At 38.7% G+C, this 21,626-nt stretch overlaps 1 long non-coding RNA gene across 1 annotated transcript in view; it reads left to right on the top strand.

Moving 5' to 3' along the window:
• LOC122232926 overlaps positions 1–21,626 on the top strand; it is a 220,474-nt gene that overhangs the window by 48,121 nt on the left and 150,727 nt on the right. Inside the window, exon 2 of the long non-coding RNA XR_006210305.1 lies at positions 17,750–17,856. This is a non-coding gene — a long non-coding RNA (uncharacterized LOC122232926). The remainder of the gene's footprint in view (positions 1–17,749; positions 17,857–21,626) is intronic.

Below are 21,626 nucleotides of genomic sequence, written 5' to 3'. Positions count from 1 at the left end.
AAACCTTTGCACACTTCAGAAATATGCTGTACCCTGAATAAGTCTCACAAAGAAAATGTTGACAGACTGTGCATCAGGCCCATAAAATTCGAACCTAAAAAAAATTATGGGCCTGGGTCAAAGAAGCTATTTCCAAGAAAACAGTTGGACTCCGTGCAAAGGATTTTTGACACAGAACATACTCTTCTTTTAGACAATCAGTGGGAGACTGGCTGGTCCCCAGCCATGCATAAATCTGTCCATGTGCAATTGGTAGCAGTTCCTAATTGAGGAAAAGGAGGGTGGGAATGGACTGGGCAGAGACTGGCAGGCGGGCAGAGCAGGCAGCAAGAAGCCCAGAGCTTGCTGCCGCCCTTCCTGAAAGCCTCTACCACGGGACTGCACCAGAAATAAATCACCACCTTTTCTGGAGCTCAGGAAAATAAGGCCATAAATAACGAATAGATGCACCCGAGTGCATTGTGGAATGGCTAGATATTGAGAGAAGAGCAGGAAGAGCATGTCCAGGCCAGGAGAAGGGCAAATCGAGCAGCATTTGCTGAATACAGTGAAAAGCTGAGTAGCCCAATTAATTTTTATGAAAACTCTTCCTTGTACTCTGGCTATCCAGCCTGTACTCTCCAACAGAGGGGGAAAAAAAATCAATGCTCTTGATTCCTGGTGGGTAGTAAATTGTAAATAGCCTTGGATGGGGGGCATTCATCGCTGTCTGAAAGGGTAATTTCCAGGGATAGGTTCAACTCTCCATATTTCTCCCCCTGAACTTTCTTCCTCCGGGTTGGGACACTTAGTGCCACCATTGGAAAGCCTCTTTTATAAATTTTTACTCCATTATGTTGTAATTTTAACATCTCATGCATTTGGCACTTACAACATTTTTATAATGGTCCTTGGTTTATTTTTGGCTCAGTTTTACGGCTTTCTGCCAGGCCCAAACTTCTGCTGTGTAGCTGACCCAAAATAGTTTCCAAGGCTCAGATGCAACTTGATATCAAAATTTTATCCTCACGTGTTTAAGTTAGCCCTGTAAAATTTGAAGGCTCTGCAAAAGTTGTCTTCGTTAGTTATTAGATACAGGGTGTGTTGTACCTTTGCTACATGATGTAACAAAGGTAGGTGTCCATGTCACTTGCAGGTAAGCCCAAGTTAAACATGACTCCGCAGTAAGGTGCTTTCTACAAGTCCAGAAAAGTTCCAGATGTATAGAAATAGAAATCAGGCTGACATTTAAAGTCAGCTCCGTAGCCGGGTAGGCTGTGCGAGTCCTCATGCATCATCATCATTTTATCCCTCAGGACTGTGTATCACTACCTCCACCATCACCAACTAGTAGTGTTAACTCTTATTGTCTAATCATGTTCGGTGTGCCAAACCCTGTACTATTTGTGATCTTGTTCAAGTATTTCATTAGCTGTTTATAACTGCGACTATTTTCACCACTGTTTTATAGACGAGGGAATTTGTTGTTTGGAGCAATGGCTTCCAACTTAACTGTAGAATCCCTTGGAGGGCTTTCAAGAATCCCAGGGCCAAGGCAGCAACCCATACCTATTACATCAGAATGTCTGGGGATAGAATCCAGGCATTAGTATTTTTAAAAAATATTAGCAAAAATGACAGGTGATTCCAGTGTGCAGCCGTGTTTGGGAATCACTGGCTTAGAGAGGTTTAAGAGATTAGCTGAGGGTCACCCAGTTAACAAGTGGCTAAAATGAAGGGGTCATTTCAGTCCAAACCTTGTGCTTTTTATAAAATACCAGGCTGCCTTTCATCTCCCTGCTAGGAAAATTGTAAAATATGTACAGAATGGAGTCTCTGGACCTTGCTCTCCAGAACATATGGTCTGAGGAGGAAAAATGATATAAGTAAAGATCAAATAAGTGTTAAATTGTGTTGTGTTGGTTATGAAGTTTGTAAAAGTTTGGGCTGTTGAGCTAGCCAAGCAAATGGGTCTGTTGGATTTGGCTGCCCTATTTAAAAGGAACACGGAAAAAACTCAGCCGAATGAGCAAAAGTTGAAGAGATAGGTTAAAATCAGAGATAGAAACTGGAGAATACTGAGACTGATTATCTTAGTACTAGGAAAACTGGATCCTTTGGGAAACTACATCATGTATTCATTCATCAAAAAATAATTTAAATGTTATTACATGCAAGGTACTTTAGATATATTTGTCTCAGTAACCCAGAGAGGTGTTATCACTCCTATTTTACAGATTTAAGAAACTGAAGCTCAGTAAGGATAAAACCTTGAGCTTCCATAACTAATAAGTGTCAGACCTGGGATTCACATTCAGATTTATCTAACTGATATTAACGAAGCCCCTATTAGTGCCAAGGAATGAGATAGGTGCTGGTGATATAATGATGAATAAAAATATAGTCCTTGACTTCATTGACCTTTTAGTTTAATGGAGAAGATAAAAATTAACCACGTTTCATAAAACAAGTAAAAATACAAATGTGTTCTAGTGTGTAAAGCAAGATGCATTGTAGGTGCTAACTAGGCAATTAAGGGAAGGAAACAGGCAAAGGGAACAGCCTATAAAATTTTCCTATGATAGGAAGGAATATGGAAATCAGGAGCACAGAAAAAGAGGGTGAATGTGTTCCAGACTGGGTTGGGGCTGGAGAGGTGACCTTCCTTGGTGGCTGTTGGTAGGAGACACTGTGACAAATGACATCAGATCTATGTATTGAAAGAATCACTCTGGTTGCCTTTGTAGATAATATTTTACAGGACGGCCAGAAAAGATTGTCAGTGGCTGTCAGACATTTTTTTTTTTTTTTTTTTGCAGATGGTCCTTTGTTAATTTCTTTTCTTTTTTTTTTAAATTTGTATTTATTTTTTTTATTTATTATTTTTATTTATTTTATTTATTTTGAGAGAGAGAGAGCGTGAGTGGGGGAGGGCAGAGAGAGAGGGAGAGACAGAATCCCAGGCAGGCTCCTTGCTGATAGCACAGATGCGGGGCTTGATCCCACAAACCATGAGATCATGACCTGAGCTGAGATCAAGAGTTGGACACTTAAACAACTGAGCCACCCAGGTGCCCCCTTTGTTAATTTCTTAATACATTTCTTAGTACATATTACTTCATGACCCAGTGTGTATAACATACACGAAATTAAAGTGTCAAGAGAAGACCTGCCTTCTTTATGAGTGATGTGCTTTTATATTTTCTTTTCTATTTTGGCTAGAAGAGCCTATTTCATTAGAAAAAGTACTAGTTACCATCCACTACGTTTAATATTTACTTGTTTATTGTTACCAGTTAAAAATACTGATTGAGGTATAATAGCTACCAGTTTACTATATTAGGCTCAGTAAGAGGTTGATACAGATAAAAGTTGATAGACTAAAAAAAATATATATGTATAAATATATATTTATATATTTATGTATAAATTTATGTATACATTTATTATGTATAAATTTATTATGTATAAAGGTATATTATGTATAAATTTATGTATAAATTTATATTTATGTATCAATATTATATATGAATATTTACATTTATGTATAAATATATGTATTTATGTTTATTTACTTTTGAGAGGGGGGAGGGGCAGAGAGATAGAAGGAGACACAGAATCTGAAGCAGGCTCCAGGCTCCAAGCTACCAGCACAGAGCCCAATGCTGGGCTCGAAATCATGGACTGTGGGATCATGACCTGAGCCGAAGTCAGCCACTTAACCAACTGAGCCACCCAGGCACCCTGATAGACTAAAAAAGTGGGAGATAAATTTGATAAGATAGCAAAGAAGGAACAAGGTCTTCCAAGGGTGACTTTGTTTTCTGGCTTGAGAAACTGTATTAGATGGTGACTTCATAAATGGGGAAATGATAAATGGAGGAAAACCATGCTTTGTGGGGGAGGATCATGGATTTCATCCTCCTTTGGAAATTTTGGGTTTATAGTGTCTTTGAGACCCCTAGCAGCCATTGTCCATTGGAGGGGTCTGGAATACATTTTTGTGTGATTAGTCCACCATTGCAGAAGAGTCATGGATAAGAGTGCCAGGAGAGGGGTGCCTGAGTGGCTCACTCGATTAAGCATCTGACTTTGGCTTAGGTCATGATCTTGCGGTTCGTGAGTTCCTGCCCTGCATTGAGCCCTTGTGTCAGCGCAGAGCATGCTTTGGATCCTCTGTCTTCCTCTGTCTCTCTGCACCACCACCCCGCCCCTCTTTATCTCTCTCTCTCTCTCTCTCTCTCTCTCTCTCTCTCAAAAAAAAAAAAAAAAAAAAAAAAAAAAAAAAAAAAAAAGAATGCCAGGAGACGTGGAGTATGGAGTGAAAGAGGAGAAGACACAGGACCAAGGAGCTCCGGAATTTAATTGTCAGGTAGAGGATGATAAATCTGTGAAGAGAGATTGAGTTAGAACAGTTGGTATGAAGAAAAACAAATGTATTTTATGTCACTTAAAGCCAAGGAAAGAGTGTTTCAAAAGGAAGGAAAAGTCAACAGTGTCAAATGCTGCACAGGGTCAAGTGGGATGAGGACAAAAACGTCTATTGTTTTTGTGGACATGTGTGTCATTGGTGGCATTAGAGAGTGCTGTTCTGATGGATTCATGGGGATAAAAGCCAGATGAAAATATTTTGAGGCAATGAAGAGGGAGAAGTAGACATCAGCTTCTCGTGAGATTGTCCTGTCACCTGGGAGAGGCAGGAATCTGAATGTACAGTTCAGGAGAGGCATTTCTGGACAGGCTTTTTGTAGCAACAGGAAAGCTCCCTGCTTCCTCACAGGGTCCTTGGTTCCTGGAGGCTCCTTCCCTTATGGAGGCTCAAATTTCTCAAGTTGTTTTCCAGGATAAGTTAGTTAACTCTCTAATCCAAAATTAAGGTCATGTGTGCTTTTGTTATGTATGTATTTGAGGGAACAGGAAGTTTAAAGTGACGAGTGGATGCAAAATCTGGGACACTGAGTAATTGTGACACTTGACCCAGCAAGGTCCTAAAAGAAGGGCCTTTGAGTATCTCCCATGTGCCATACCACATTCCATAAAGCCCTCTGTTAAGGAAGCAGAGGTGCAGAGAGGTAAGGAACTTGTCTTATGTAGAAAGTTTCAGCGCTGGGATTTCAACTCAAGTTCTCTGACCTAAGACTCTGTTGTCTGGTCTACAGTGCCATGTTCACCGCCCAGGGAATGGTCTATCTCTGCAGAAGTTCAGTTCTTCTCTTTGTCCTTTGTGTGTCTGTAGAAGAAAGTGTGGCATATACAGGCCATTTTCAACAAGAAGAATTTTTTCTAAGCATCTTCTCCTACCACTAGGACATTTGTCATTCCCCTCCCCCCCGCCCCCCCCCCAACAGATAGGTAGTACAGTTCCACCATAATGATGGCCTGTTCTACCATAAGAAATGGATATTAGATTTATCTGAGCCATGAAAACAATACAAGGCTAATAATAACAAGAACAAATGAACAGAGAACCATAGAATAGGGACATTTATTTACATTATATTCTTTCTTGAATTGTCTTGTCAACCATATGTTGACATCTCTGGAAAGTTTTGTCCTGTTATTCCTTTCATATCAGTAAGACCAAGATCTGAACATGGGAATTTTACATGTTCTCTTGTTCACACTTTCTCAGGAATGGAGGCTACCATTTAAAATGCCACGTAGGGGCGCCTGGGTGGCTCGGTCAGTTAAGCGTCCGACTTTGGCTCAGGTCATGATCTCACGGTCCGTGAGTTTGAGCCCCACGTCGGGCTCTGTGCTGACCGCTCAGAGCCTGGAGCCTGTTTCAGATTCTGTTTCTCCCTCTCTCTCTGCCCCTCCCCTGTTCATGCTCTGTCTCTCTCTGTCTCAAAAATAAATAAACGTTAAAAAAAATGCCATGTAAGTATCAAATATTTTGCAAACATTTTATCTAATCTACAGAACAGTCATATGAAATAGGATTTGTTGCCTTTATTGGACAGATGAGGAAACTGAGTCTGTGGTGGATTGAAAATGGCTGCAAATTCTTTGCCACCCTTCCATTGAGAGGCTTGGTATTTCTCTCCCTTTTCTTCAGTCTGAGTTGGCCCTTGATACTGGTTGATCAATAGCATGTAACAGAAGTGGCATCACATGCTCTGGGTCTAATCTTGAAGACATCTGATAGCTTTTGCTTTTGCTCCAGCTGCCATGTAAGAAATTCAAGTATCCGGAGACTGTCTTGCTTTGAATAAGTCCAAGGTAGCCATATGGAGAGGCTACGTGAGGAGAGAGAGAGGGAGCGAGGGAGGAGGGTTGAGAGAGAGAGAGAGACAGACAGACAGAATGGGAGGAGAGGGGGACTTGGCCAGCACCAGCTCTTCTAGCCATCTTAGCCCAGGAATTATCTTGGACATTCCAGCTCCATTAGATACTGTTTGGAAAAGAACCAAAAAGATTAACTAACAGCCAGAATCTAGGCCCCAACATATGTCCAGAGTTGGGTCATCCCACTTATTCCCATCTCCCTGTGTTACCTAGTCTGCAGCTACAGACATTGTGGAGCAGAGACCATCTGCCTCTGCTGTGCACTTTCTAGACCCACAAAATCGTGACTGTGGTAAGATGGTTGTTGTTTTAAACCACTGAGTTTTAAGGTGGTTTGTTATGCAGCAATGAGTAACTAAAACAGCATTGTATTAAGCAATTTTGCCCTATGACAGAGGAAGGAGCAGAGCCTGGATTGAAACCCTCATTTATCTGACTACAGAGCTCGGGCACCTTCTGCTACTTTGTGTGGTCTTGTCTTTGGGACTTCCATATTGGTGTTTAGCTTCTCAGTAGATCTGCTAAACTTCTTTTAGCTTAAATCCTGAGCATGCAGGAAGGGGAAACAAATGTTTGATTTTCTTCAACATTACAGCAAAAAGTTAAATAATAGGCAAATAAGTTCTGAGGTCAATTCCCAGCCTTCTGCTAATTCTTCCAACACGTTAAGATGTAATTTGGTAGAAAAAGCAGAAGTTCCAGAAGATCAGCCCTAGTCGTACCTTCATCCCTATGCACTTCCAATATTTTCCCTACCTCTTGATTTTTTTTAAGTTTAAAAATAAAACACAATGAAGATGATTCTGCCAGAGGAAGGAGGCAAAAGAAGAGTGTGCAAGATTAATGTGTTACCCCAGTTCCAAATTCCATGAAGTAGGAGCCCATAGAGCTATTTTGTTGGACCTGTAGGAAATGGCAGGAATTTTGCTTACAGGGTGGGTATGGGATGTGCCTGTAGAAGAGCTTCTGTGTTTCTGTGGTAGCAAACGTACCATGTGGTGATAGCCCTGTAAATAGCTGTGTTTATCAAATTCCAAAGCAAATACTCAAGCAAAACTCCACATAAAAGGCCAGATCACAAGCTGAAGGTTCCCCACGCACTGGCGAATTTGCAAAAATGTCTGTGGTTTGTGAGTGTGTGTGTGAGTTTAAACGACACATCATTTATACATGTGTTTATTTCTAGTGACTGCTACATACAACTAGCAGAAAGGGTTAGTCCATATCTCTTAACTAATGCTGAGTAGGCAGTGGTGTTAAAGTTGTGAGAGATAACTTCTCTATTCATAGAACTTTCATATTATCTAACTTCCAATCCTGGGCAAGGAAGACATCAATATTGAGATGCAGGGAAATGTTGATTGTATAGGGAACAAATATATGGCATTTACATTGGTGTTGTGGAATAGATCATTGTTAAGCAGAGTGAAAACTTTCTCCCCACTACCTCCACAGGAGATGTATACTTCTTCACCCTAGTGATGTGGATGTGGCATTGTGAGTTTGGCTAATGGAATATAGTAGGAAATGACAGTGTGTGGGCTCAGATTCTAGGCCTTTAGATGCCTTATGTGTGTTCATACAAATCTATGGGAGCCTCTGACTTCTTCCCTTTATTAGGGAGGGGCCTTTTAGTGAGGGACCAGGATGAGCACTTGTGAAATAGTTGTCCCATCTGACTTCCAGCCTGAAGCAGAATGTTATGGCATGATCATTGAATTTTAGGTTGGTTTGTGACAATTGCTGATTGATACAAGTGTGTATCAACTTGTGTGCAAATTTTTCCCCCTGAGATTGTGCTTATGAATTCCCTGCTGTGGGGGTTGCAAATTAGGTGAAACTCTAGAAGACCTATTAAAATTTTACCTTTAGTTTACCCAGAGCAGTGAGTTTGTGATTAGAGAGAATGGTTGTTATCTGAGGGTAGCTCAGGGGACTATGTGTAAGGTTACAGAATGGCTACAGACTAGATTTGAGCAACTGGGCATCCATCACAAGGGAGATGGGGAAGTTCTTCCACTGTGAAGGATTTATAGCTGCTATTTGAATTATGTAAATAAACTAGTTAAACATGTGCAGTTGAGGAAAAATGCTGTAACAGGACCTGGTGAAAGGGAAGGATAAGAGGATAGAGTTGCTGCTGCCACACGAAGCTGAAGGCCTACTGTTCTGACATGTCTTGTATGAAAAGAGAGGGGAGTTTCCTTTAGAGTTGGCTAGATTCACCTGCTTGAGGAGGTGCTGTGTGGCTGGTCCACTTTATAGGCTTCGACCAACAGAATGAAATATTTTCTGAGATGCCAAGGTTTTCCCTGGCCATCAGAGGAAGACTGGCCTGGGGAGATGGTCAACCATGATCACAAAACAACTCTGCCATTTTTTTCAGATCATATGCTCTGGAGGGAAACAACTTTGCCTTTTACTATGGACACATCAGCATCTTAGGAAAAACATTCAGAATGCAGTCACAGATAAATACATCTTCATGGCCTGTCTGGGTGCTGCTGCTTTCCTTGCCTTTGCCGAGTACCAATGGTACAATGCCAAGCAAATGTGTAGGGCTTCTTTGTGAGGTTGGATTAAAATCTGAAACAACAACTGATATTTATTGAATGACTAACATGTCCTGGGATGGATGTTTTAAGTGGCTTACTTCATTTGCTCCTTATGCAATATCCCTATGAGGCAAATATTATTAGAATCATTTTGAAGGTGAAGTTAATTAACTTATTTCTGGCCACATAATTGTTTTGTTGACCTAGGATTTTTGGTTCTCCACCTTGTCATCTTTTCATTATGCCTGAGATTTTCCTGAAATTTAAATTTTGGCTTTGAAGATAGAATTTGGTGGAGGGATGGTGGTTGACTCTGTTAGAGACACATGAGTGTCAAGTAATTATGCTGTACACCTTAAATTTTATAGTGTTTTATGTCAATTATACCTCAATAAAATGGGCAAAAAACCCCAAAAACAAATGGGAATGCAGGAGAAGACAGCTCAGACTGTCTCATGGAGTTGGAACAAGGGAGGTGAATGGATGAATTTGATACTTCTGAAACTTAAGGCTTTCTTCAGGTCCTTGAAACTGAATTAGAATGGATATTTGCAGCAGGCAAAGAGAGTGCAAAGGTCTCCTTAGCCTGCAAACCTCTCTCCACCACCTGGTTGATGCCACCAAGAAGACTCCTGATATCTGGCCTACGGTGACTTTTGTATAATGCTGAGAACTCCTAAAGCTGCCTGGAATGTGTGCATCTACTATCCACTGGTGCCTTTGATAGCCTCTCAGTCAAGGGGGTCATAAGAACTAGGTTCTAACACCTGTTCTGCTATGTGATCATGGGCAAGTTTCTTAGCATTTTTCAACTCCTCTGCCTTTCTGTAACATGAGGGGGTTAGATTATATCAATGCCTTCTTTGTTTTAGCAGCAAAAATATTTAAAAAAATAACATCTGATATGGAATCCTAATATGTAATGTAGATTAAACTTTTCTGGATGAAGCAAGGATTAGGGTCCCAAATCCATGCCCCTTCTCAAGAAGCTCCTGAGCCACCTTTGAGAAACTGGAGGTTTTGTGGACCAAGTTCAAAACTGCTGTTCTGGAAGATCTGTAGGGGTTTTCCCAGAATTCATAGTGTAGGATTATAGAACATGGTAGTCTAAATTGCTTGCTAACTCTGTGTTGCTTCTTGGATATTCTTTTAATAGTCTGATGAACTGGCTCAAGCCTGTATCCCTGAATTTCTCCCCTACCTCATATTTGAAGATCCATATCCCCCAGTCTTTTTTATTGTATTTTATTTATTTATTTTGAGAGAGACAGCGAGAACGTGTGTGTAAGCGGAGGAGGGGCAGAGGAAGAGGGAGAATCCTGAGTAGGCTCTGCGCTGTCAGCCCCATGTGGGGCTAGAACTCCTGAACCGTGAGGTCATGACCTGAGTTGAAATCAAGAGTCTGGATGCTCAAATGACTGAGCTATCTAGGTGCTTGAACACATCCCTCAGTCTTATGTTGCTCCTGTTCTAATGAACACACATCTCTTTTGTGGTTCTCTTCCTTCTGCCCACATTCACTCAACATGAATAGCAGCTGCCTTCTCTTTGGTTCTCCTCCAAGAACCACTCACATATGGTTGTTTGGGTAGTTGCTTTTACTTATGGTTTGGCAACAGTGGAAGGTTGTGGGGGGTCATATCACCTTATAGCACAACAGATACCTCAAAATTGAAATTTAGCCATTGCTGTTCTAAATAGCCCCAAAGCCATAGTTAACACTGAAAATTTTATGTATAATCTTTTTGCTTTGGAAAGACTTTACTTCAGGATGCTGGGGTATCCTGGGGTATCCTTACTGTCCGTACGTTCTCCACCTACCCCCACACCCTTCTTTTGAGGTCACTCACCTCTCTGTGCACCATCCAAAGTCTTCTCACTTATAAAAAAACAAAAGAAGGCATTTATTTCTTTCTTTTACTCTTTTCTAGACTACCACCATTGTTCTACCTAAATGGCTCATCAAGATATTTTGCTTAACAAAAGATAGTTCTGTTCCTACACGAAATTCTGCCAAGGTCCTTTAAAATAACATTCCTCTGCTTTCCAACTGTTAGTTATGAAATTCTATGAGGTACTTGTATTAAGAGATAGAAAGATGAAACAGGCAAAAGCTTTATATTCCTGCCCCTAGGTTGGTCAGAAACATAAAACGTTGAAAACCAGCCTTTTAAAGACATGGGCTGAAAAGGAAGTTCTAATGGCCTGCCCAGCATTGCCGAACTCAGCCTGGCCAGCCTTTCTTCCAGCCCTGTGGTTTCTTTCTATTTAGCTCTGAAATAGGTGGCTTTTCCAAGCCTTAATATATATTTTTTTAAGTTTTTATTTTAATTCCAGTTAGTTAATATACAATGTTACATTAGTTTCAGGTGTACAATATAATAATTCAGCACTTCCATATATCACCCTGTGATCATCTTGACTGTGCTTAATCCCCATCTCTTCTTTAACCTATCCCCCCCCCCCCCAAGTCCCCCTCCCCTCTGGTAGCCATCAGTTTATTCTCTATAATCTAGAGTCTGTTTCTTGATTTGTCTCTGTCTTATTTTTTCCCCTTTGCTTGTCTTGTTTCTTAAATTCCACATGTAAGTGAAATCATATGGTATTTGTCTTTCTCTGACTTATTTAGCTAAGCATTGTACTCTCCAGATCCATCTGTCTTTGCAAATGATGAGATTTCATTCTTTTTTTATGGCTGAATAATATTCCAGTGTATATTTATTCTACATCTTCTTTATCCATTTATCAGTTTATGGACACTTGGACTGCTTCCATATTTTGGCTATTATAAATGATGCTGCAGTAAACATAGGGGTGCATGTATCCCTTTGAATTAGTGTTCTTGTTTTCTTTGGGTAAATACCCAGTAGTGTGATGCCTGGATCTATTTTTAACTTTATGAGGAACCTCCATTCTGTTTTCCACAGTGGGTGGCTACATCAGTTTGCATGTTTACCTGCAGTGCACGAGGGTTCCTTTTTCTCTACATCTTCACCAACACCTGTTGTTTCTTCTGTTGTTGATTTTAGCCATTCTGATAGTTCTGATAGTCTCTAATGAGATAGGAAATACCTCATTATAGTTTTGATTTGCATTTCTCTGATGATAAGCAATGATTAGTATCTTTTCATGTGTCTATTGGCTATCTGTATGTCTTCTTTGGAGAGGTGTCTATTCATGTCTTCTGCCCATTTTTTTAATTGGATTATTTGGTTTTTGGGTGTTGAGTTTTATAAATTCTTTGTATGTTTTGGATACTAACCCTTTATTGTGTGTGTCATTTGCAAATATCATCTCCCACTCCATAGTTTGCCTTTAGTTTTGTTGTTTTCTTCACTGTGCAGAAACTTTTCATTTGACGTAGTCCCAATAATTTATTTTTGCCAAGCCTTAATATTTGCCCATAGAAAGAAGATACTTTTAAATGTTAGGTGCATACTTAGGGGGTAATTGTAAATGTTCTAGAATTTTAAACTTTTTATTATCTTTACACAAATGGAAGAAGAAATAGCACTAAAAAGATCCATATTCCTGTTGCCTCTCTTGATCAATTTTTAACTCATGGCAAATCCTGTTTCATCTAACTTCCCCCCACAGATGGATCATTTTGAAGCAAATCCAAGACATTGAATCATTCTATTCATAATATTTTAGTATGTATCTCTAAAAGATAAGGACTCTTTTAAGACAACATAATTATGTAGCCATTATTATACCTGAAAAAGTAATAATAATACTGTTATATCATCAAATAGCTTTAGTCAGTGGTCAAATTTCCCAGATTATTTAAAAAAAATTTTTTTAACAGTTGTTCAAATCAGAATCCAAATAAGATTTACATATTGCAATTGGTTGATATGTCTTTTAATTTTCTTGTAATGTATAGGTTCTCCTCTCTCCCCACTCCCCATTCATTGGAAAAACTTGGTCATTGGGTCTGTATAGTTGTCCATAATCTTGATTTGAGATTGCATCCTCAAACTATCATTTAATAAAATCCTCATTCCCCACATTTATTAGAAACTGAAAGTTAGATCTGGAGTCTTCTTTTTATCTACTTCCACTTATCTATCTTATCTACTTCCACTAGGAAGCACATATCTGGTTATCACTTTTTTGGTGATTTGAGGAGCCATTAATGATAATTTTCTGCATTTGTTAGGTTAGCAGGACTTGTACATTGATCACAATTTAACACTATAATTTCTCCCTAATTTATAAGGTGTAATATTTCTGTAAGAAAATACTTTCCCTCACCAACTGTTTGGTTATTCTCAAGTATAGTTAGCATAGGAAAGGCAAGATATATTCTTGATTTTGTTGTTGTTTGCCAGTTTTTAAAATGTTGAATTCATTCCCTGGCATTCTCCAAAGGTAGCCAATGAGTAATTATCTTAGCATCATAGCAGTCCAATTCATTTAAACATATATGATGTGTTTTAATCCATTGTAGTTACTATTAATATTAATATTCAGATTGTTTCATCTTTGGCTGTGTAATCCTTTTCAGATTGGCTCCTGGGCCCTTGTGACAACTGTGATAGTCTTTATTTTTCAAATAAAAATTGGAAACAAACAAAAAAATCATAGTGTGGAAAAAGTCATAAAAATTATAGTATGAACTCTTCTATACTATGATTTTTTTGTTTCAAATTTTTATTTAAATTCTGGCTAGTTAAAATATAGTGTAATATTGGTTTCAGGAGTAGAATTTAGCGTTTCATCACCTATACAACACCCAGTGCTCATCACAAGTGCCTTCCTTAATACCCATCACCCATTTAGACCATCTCCTACCCACCTCCCTCCATCAACCTTCAGTTTGTTCTCTAGAGTTAAGCATCTCTAGGGCACCTGGGTGGCTCAGTCAGTTAAGCATCTGAGCTCAGGTCATGATCTCACCTTTTGTGAGTTCGATCCCTGCATCAGGCTCTGTGCTGACATCTCAGAGCCTGAAGCCTGCTTCAGAGTCTGTGTCTCTCTTTCTCTCTGCCCCTCCCCTGCTTGTACTCTGTCTCTTTCTCTCAAAAAAAAAAAATTTAAATAAATAAACATTAAAAAAGAGTCTCTATGATTTTCTGCCCTTTCTTTTTTTCCCCCTTCTCCTATGTGCATCTGTTTTGTTTCTTAAATTCCACATATGAGTGAAATTATATATTTATCTTTCTCTGACTGACTTATTTCACTTAGCATAATACACTCTAGCTCCATCCATGTCATTGCAACTGACAGTGTTTATCATTTATTTTATTATTATTATTTTTAATATTTATTTGAGAGAGAGAAGGGGGGGTAGAGAGAGAGAGAGGGACACCTAGAATCCAAACAGGCTCCAGGCTCTGAGCTGTCAGCATAGAGCCCGATGCAGCGCTCGAACTCATGGACTGGGAGATCATGACCTCAGCCGAAGTTGGATGCTTAACTGACTGAGCCACTCAGGTGTCCCAGTGTTTATCCATTTAAATGATTATCTATTTAAATGTTCCAGGTTCATCTGGAATATTTTATGCCAGAGGCTTAGAATGAGTTGGTTCCTTTTGGTGGGAAAAGGTAGTTAGAAATCACAATCTGAGTGTCAGAGTGCTCGTTGGTACTGGAATGGTGATTATTTCTAAGAATTTTTAATGGATTATAATTTATAAAATTATAATATTATAAAATTAAAAGCACCATATTGTTTTGGCCTGATGTTAAATAAAAGTACATGTATATGGAAATTCCAACAGATTGCTATTTTTGCCATTCTGTTTTCTCGTATCTTTTCCTGTATCCACTTGGCTTACAGACAGAAAGGACATGGTCCCAAATGACTTTTCCAGCAGAGGCATTTGCTGATTTGTAAGGAGCAATGAAGAGGCTGAGAAGCTGAACAGAGATTTTAGCACTTTTATGAGGCTGGGATGAAATAATTGGAATTAAGGGCCTGCCAAGAAGAAAGCCTTTCATTTGGGATTCTGAAGGGCTGAATCTTACAAATAAATGACGTGAAAATAGACCATCTGCCACAGGAACTATATTTCAGCTCTGATCACCTTTCTCCATGATGCATTAAGATGATCTGCTCCCCACCCTGACAGAAGCATACCCCTGGAAGAGAGAATACATTTGTAATAAATATCCCTGTTGAAAAGCTTGTGTGTGTGTGTGTGTGTGTGTGTGTGTGTGTGTGTGTGTATATACAGAAAGATACAGACAACCCAATAGAAGAGTGGGCAAAATACTTGAACAGGCATTTCACAAAAGACAATAGTCAAATTACCAGGACTCATATGAAAGGTCCATAGTCTCATTATATTTCATCACAGAAATGCAAATTAAAATCACAAAGATATAATAATGTAGTATTGATACCTGTAGTACTGATAATATGTAGAATGGCTAAAATTAAAAAGTTGGAGTGGCGCCTGGGTGGCTCAGTCGATTAAGCATCTGACTCTTGATCTCATTTCAGGTCTTGATCTCAGGGTCATGAGTTCAAGTCCTGTGTTGGGCTCTGTGCTGGGCATGAAGCCTACTCAAAAACAAACAAACAAACAAACAAATAAATAAATAAAATTTGGAAAATACCGAGAGTTGGTGAGAATGTGGAGCAAATAGATCTTTATCTTACAGAGCTGGTGGGAATGCAAATTGGCACAACCATTTTGTAATACTCTTTGGCAATATCACTTATGGCTGAACACCCAATTACCCTATGACCCAATAATTCACTCTCAAGTGTATACTCAACAGAAGTGCATAGTATGGTCCTCTAAAAAACATAAATAAATATGTTCATAGTGGTATTTTTTAAATATAACCAAACTGTAAACAACCCACATATCTACCAACAATAGGATCAATGATTAAATTGTGGTATATTTATACAATAGAATATTATAAAACAACAAAAATGAAACTACTGTCACATACAACACAGATAGACTTGACAAACATTATGTTACATGGAAGAAGGCAGACATGTAAGTGTATATACTGTATGATTCCTTTATATAATGTTTAAAAATAGTCAAAGCTGGTCTGTGGTGCTGGAGATCAAGATGGTGGTTAACTTGGAAAAGGAGGGTGGAGTTAGGGTATGGAGAAGGCATGTGGGGGGGTCTCTGGGTGCTATTCATGATGTGTTCCATTATTTGGGTGGCAGTTACACTTAATGTTCATTTTGTGATTGATATGTCTACTTCCTCTTTTTTTCTTTCTTTCTTTCTTTTTATTGTTTTAAGAGAGAGGGTACAAGTGAGTGAGAGGCAGAGAGAGAGGGAGAGACAGAGAAAGGGAGAGAGAGAGAAAGGGAGAGAGAGAGAGAGAGAAGCAGGACTCACCCATAGTGGGTCTTGGGCTCACCTGAAGTGGGGCTCGAGATCACCCAATGTGGGGCTTGAATACACAAACCATGAGAACATGACCTGAGCTGAAGTCAGATGCTTAGCCGACTGAGCCACCCGAGGCACCCCAATACATATAGTTTTGATTTATGCATTATTCTCTTAAGTATATTATACTTCAACACAAAGTTCTATGAAAGAAGAATCTGTTGACTTCTTTCATCGGACTGTTTCATTTCCTAACTATTATCTTCTAGACCTGTATACTACTTTATTGATTCAACATCTTCCAGAAAAAGTCTGGTAATAATCAAAGAAACAAAAGATACCAAAAGTTAAGAAACTATTATTGAGAAAGCAATAGCCAGAAAGATGTAAGCCAGCCAGAGATAGGTAAAGATATGAGAAAATAGAACAGTCACAATAACAATTTTCTTGAGCCTCCATATACATGTACTCTTTTTTACATGTTCTTTCACTTAACATATAGCCAAAAAAATAATACCATATTTTTTCCTTAATAACAACAAAAAAACAGAATAGGTACTTGCTGTAGTAAATTCAGACATACTGGAATATATAAAAGAAGGAGAAAATAGCTATGTACTACCAATAATCCTGTTACCTTAGAACAATCTTTGTAAACATGTTGTTGAATGAACTTCCATTCAACCTGCTCTTAAAAGGTATTTATAGGACTTGAATTCTACCTACAAATTTTGTTTCCTGTTATGTTCACTCACATGTATACCTGGCAATGCATTCTGCTTATCTACGTTATCTAAAGTGAGAACAAAGATAATCAGCTGTGCCTAGCTATGAAGGGAGGACCTGGCTACTGTGAAAATCCATAGAGAGCAGCCATAGAGAAATGAATTGAAGGACTGTTTCTATAATCAGAAGATTATTTTTGAGAGATATATTTTTCTCTGCTGTTCAGGTCTCAAAGCTGAATACTTTGGAGGCCAGTAATTGGGTAGTTAGGGAATTCTCCGAATTCCCCAGAAAATAATTTCATTTTTTCACATTTCTGCATTGTAGATGTGGAATAAGGCTGCATTAGGTGGCATAATGGAGTAACAGGCTCTTTTGTTTTTTAAATTTTTTTTTAGACTCTATTTTTTTTTTAACGTTTATTTATTTTTGAGACAGAGAGAGACAGAGCATGAACGGGGGAGGGTCAGAGAGAGGGAGACACAGAATCTGAAACAGGCTCCAGGCTCTGAGCTGTTAGCACAGAGCCCAACATGGGGCTCGAACTCATGGACTGCGAGATCATGACCTGAGCTGAAGTCGGCTGCTTAACCGACTGAGCCACCCAGGCGCCCCATAACAGGCTCTTTTGTATCCTTGCTGGGACACTATAAGGGTACAGGTGGTACCTGCTCACAGGGAATTTTCTTTGGCATTTCATCTGCTTTGGAATCCTCCTTTCCGTTGGGTTGAGTTTAAATTGCAGGGTGCATACTATAGTCATTGCCTGCCAATCCACGAAGTTTCCAGAGGGTAGGCAAGGTTTAATCACGTAAACCCCAGTGACATTTAGGGACCCACACTGTTCAAATGTTCTTATCCCTGTCCTTTACTCATCTCCTTATCCAGGGCACAGGGTAATGTGAGATGCTGCACTTGTCCGGTGTTTCCTGTTCGCACCTGTTCAGCACTGTCTGTGAATTCAACATAGAAAGAAGGCCATGTGAATCTCACTGGTGAGTGCATTTCTTCAGAGTTCTTATAGGAGGGGCAGTGTTTGAATGAAAGACAGCATAGTTATAAAGCACTCGAAAAGTTGTGGTGAATGGACCTGGGGGAGGTATTATGCCAAGTGAAATGAGTCAGCCAGAGACAGACAAATACTGTATGATTTTACTTCTATGTGGAATCTAACAAACAAATGAACAAATCAAACAAAACAGAAACAGACTCATAAATACAGAAAACAAACCGATGGTTGTCGGAAGGGAGGGGGGTAGAAGGAGAAAGGAAATAATAAAGAGAGATGAATTAAGAAGTACAGAATTCTAGTTATAAAATAAATAAGACACAGGGATGTAATATACAGCATAGGTAATATGGCCAGTAATATTGTAACAACTTTGTATGGTGACAGATGGTAACTAGGCTGATCATGGGGAGCATTTTATAATGTATATAAATATCAAATCACTGTGATGTACACCTGAAACTAATGCAGCATTGTATACCAATTATTCTTCAGTAAAAAATCGTGGTAAAATGCACATATCAAAATTCCAGTGGCACTAAGTACATTCACACTGTTGTGCAGCCATCACTACCATCTAGTTCTGGAACCTTTTCCATCACCACAGAAGGAAACCCTGTACACATTAGCATCACTTCCCATTCCCATGTTTCCCTATCCCTACCTCCACCCCCAGCCCCTTGCAGTTGCTATACCTGATTTCTGTCTCTGGATTTGGCTTTAATGGATATTTCATATAAAAAGATTCATATAATATATGGCCTTTTGCGTCTGGCTTCTTTTACTCAAAAATGTTCATCTATGTTTTGCTTGTATCATACTTCATGCCTTGTTGGGCCTGAATGGTGTTCTGTTGTATGAATATACTATGTTTATTTATTCATTCATTGGTTGACGGGCATTTTGTTTCCACCCTTTGGCTACTATGGATTGTGCTGCTACAAATGTTTGTGTACAAATATTTGAACACCTGTTCTCAATTCTTTTGGGTGTGTGTCTAGGAACAGAGTTGCTGTATTCATTTGATAATTTTATAATTTAACTTTCTGAGGACCCCCAACTGTTTATCACAGTTATAAAGAAGTTAAGTCTGGAAATTTCAGTACTGGAGTTCTGTTTAAACTATGTGAAATTAGGAAGTAGTTTCGAAACTTCTCTTCCATTTACTTATCCCAATCCCCCTCACTTCTTCCAAGGTCTAATTTCTTCATACTGTCCCTTAGATTCCTAGGGCTTTTTTTTTCTTTTCCCCCTAAAGCAGACTGTTCTGGCCCACTTTTTTCCTCACTAACTGCCATCTTACTATCAAACTTACTTACTCTTTTTCTTCTTCTTTCATGGCACTTAACAAAGACTAATTCTACTGTGTTTGGGTGCTTAGTGAGGGATTACTTCAGTGTGTCTAAAGCTAGGACGAACATCAAAGTGGCCTAGAATGCTTCTGTCTCAACATGCCATAACCTCAGCGTTTCCTACTAAGCTACATATTCTGGAAGGTGAGGCTCAATATGTGCATTTTGAAAATCTCCACCAGATGATTCTGTTGCACACATCTGTTTAATAATGGATCAATATGTTGCCTTCATAATTTTAAATTTAATAGGAGTGTTCAGAGTGTAATACTTTATCCCAAAGGTTAGGGCTAATGATAATATTTCTGGCACTAAAGCAGGGGGATGGAAAAGACATTTGGACATTTGGGAGCAGTAGAAAGGCTTGAGGTGCCTTAATTTACATTGAATAGGGAGATGGTGGATTACAGGACTGTTTTTCATGACTCTAGGTGCATATTGTTGGTTGAAAATAAGCTGCCCCCATTAGAAAAGCAGGTTCCCGAATCTTGCAGAATTGGCATGAAAGGACAGCATGAATTGATTGGGAACTGCAGGGATTTGTTTAGTATAAAACAAATTTGAGATCTGGAAAAAACAGTTACTTGACTTTGCTTCTAGAAAGGAGAACAGAGCTGAGTGGAAATGGAGGGCTCTGAGAAAAAAGAAGAAACATTGTATCAAAGCTTGACTATGTTATGGCTCTTTTTCTCCTAGACCAGTTGTCAGTGGTATTGGGAGCATGGGAATTGACTGAGAGACTAAGAGGGCGCTGTGAGCAGTCAAAAGATGGGATAGAAACCTATACTTTTTTAATTCAGAAATTTGTGATTATTTGGTATGCCTTAGATTCTGTATTTATGCTAGATAAGTACATTTAACAATGCATTTTATTTAAGATATTTATCTTCATATAAAAACTAGTACTGCACATTAATTTTTCCAGCTCTAAAATCGGTCAGTCTTAAATTGTCGTGTATGTTCCACCACTTGCTGGAAACGTTTCCTATGAGAGTTTTATTCACAGAGGAAACCTTAAGAATGTGATGAGCCAAAGAGTGTTAAAGCTTCAGACATCCTGACTCTTGTTCCCAAAACTATATAAGATAGATACTAGGATTAATATCTCATAGAGATAGTTTAAAAACGACTTAGCTAACATTTTGTGAAGCTCATGGGAAATTATGTATTTCTTTACACGATCCCAGCAATGAAAAAAAAGTCTCAATACTTTGAAAACATGTCAGAAATACTACTAACTATGTTTAACGTAACTCAGGATATCAGTTGGTTGTTGCTCAGTTGATACCCTGGGCTAGGACAACAGGTGTGCCAGACTCACACGTGGGTTGAGATATGAATAGTGGTGCTAATTACACTTAGCAGTATTGGTAGCCAGTTAATGTAACAGAGAATCCCACTAACCCTAACTTCATAGCAGCCAGGCTAAAAATAATATAATCCTAGTGCTGACTGATACACTGATTTTATTTGCCTGTTCAGCTACCATAATGATATATATATTATTTTATATTCTCTGATCTATCTGCTGTTGGAATTAAGATGAAATAAAAGCAAAATTGAAAAATATTGGAGAATTTCTTCTATAGTAGACATTTTAAAAATGTGGGTTTAGTTGTTTTATCCTATAGCTTCAAAAGGAGGGTTTATTTTGTTAAATCACGTAGTAAATAAACTAGTTCAATGCCACAAACAGGTACTAAGTACTACTTTTTCATTATGTATTTTAATTTGGAAGCTTACAGCTTGAGAAGTGCACAGGTTTCACTCTCAAGAATATTAATATGAGTGTCCTTTTTGCCATGACAGTTTAAGCAAACAGTAACCATACCTCTACTCTAAAAGCAAGCTGTGAGCCAAAATACATGTTTTCCCAACATTAGTAATATATAGGCCCACTTTAATAAAAAAACTTTCACTCATTCTTCCCACATCGAATTAACTGATCTTGTTTTAAAATAATGGTACTTAAATACATGCAAATGTAACTGTAAGTATAAGCTCATTATGGTTATAGATGATAGCCAGTTATAAAATCAAAATGCATTTGCAAATTAAATATCAAGAAAATTACCAAGCCAATGAAATCCGGATTCGACACTGATTTAAGAAAACTTAGTTGTTGATTACAGTGGACTCTGAGCCTTTATTAAGTTCTACCTAGTTTTGTATCGTGGACAAGTTTTCCCATTTCTTTAGTCAAACAATTCACTTAGTTAACCAGGATTTCCTTTGGCTTACAACTGGCACAGTATGCCATTTCTATTAATTCCCGGTCTGCTTTCTCTGCATTAGCACATGCAAGTTACAATACTACTACCGGATGTCAATGCAATAGGAAAATGCAAGCGCAGGCATTGAAATAGAGTGGAAGCACTCATTAGTAAGGTGGTTATCCATGTGG

This window comes from Panthera tigris, chromosome D4 (genome assembly GCF_018350195.1).
Source record: "Panthera tigris isolate Pti1 chromosome D4, P.tigris_Pti1_mat1.1, whole genome shotgun sequence".
Taxonomy (NCBI): Eukaryota; Metazoa; Chordata; class Mammalia; order Carnivora; family Felidae; genus Panthera; species Panthera tigris.
Note: the sequence above shows the minus strand (reverse complement) of the source record. Positions and strands in the feature narration are given on the sequence as shown.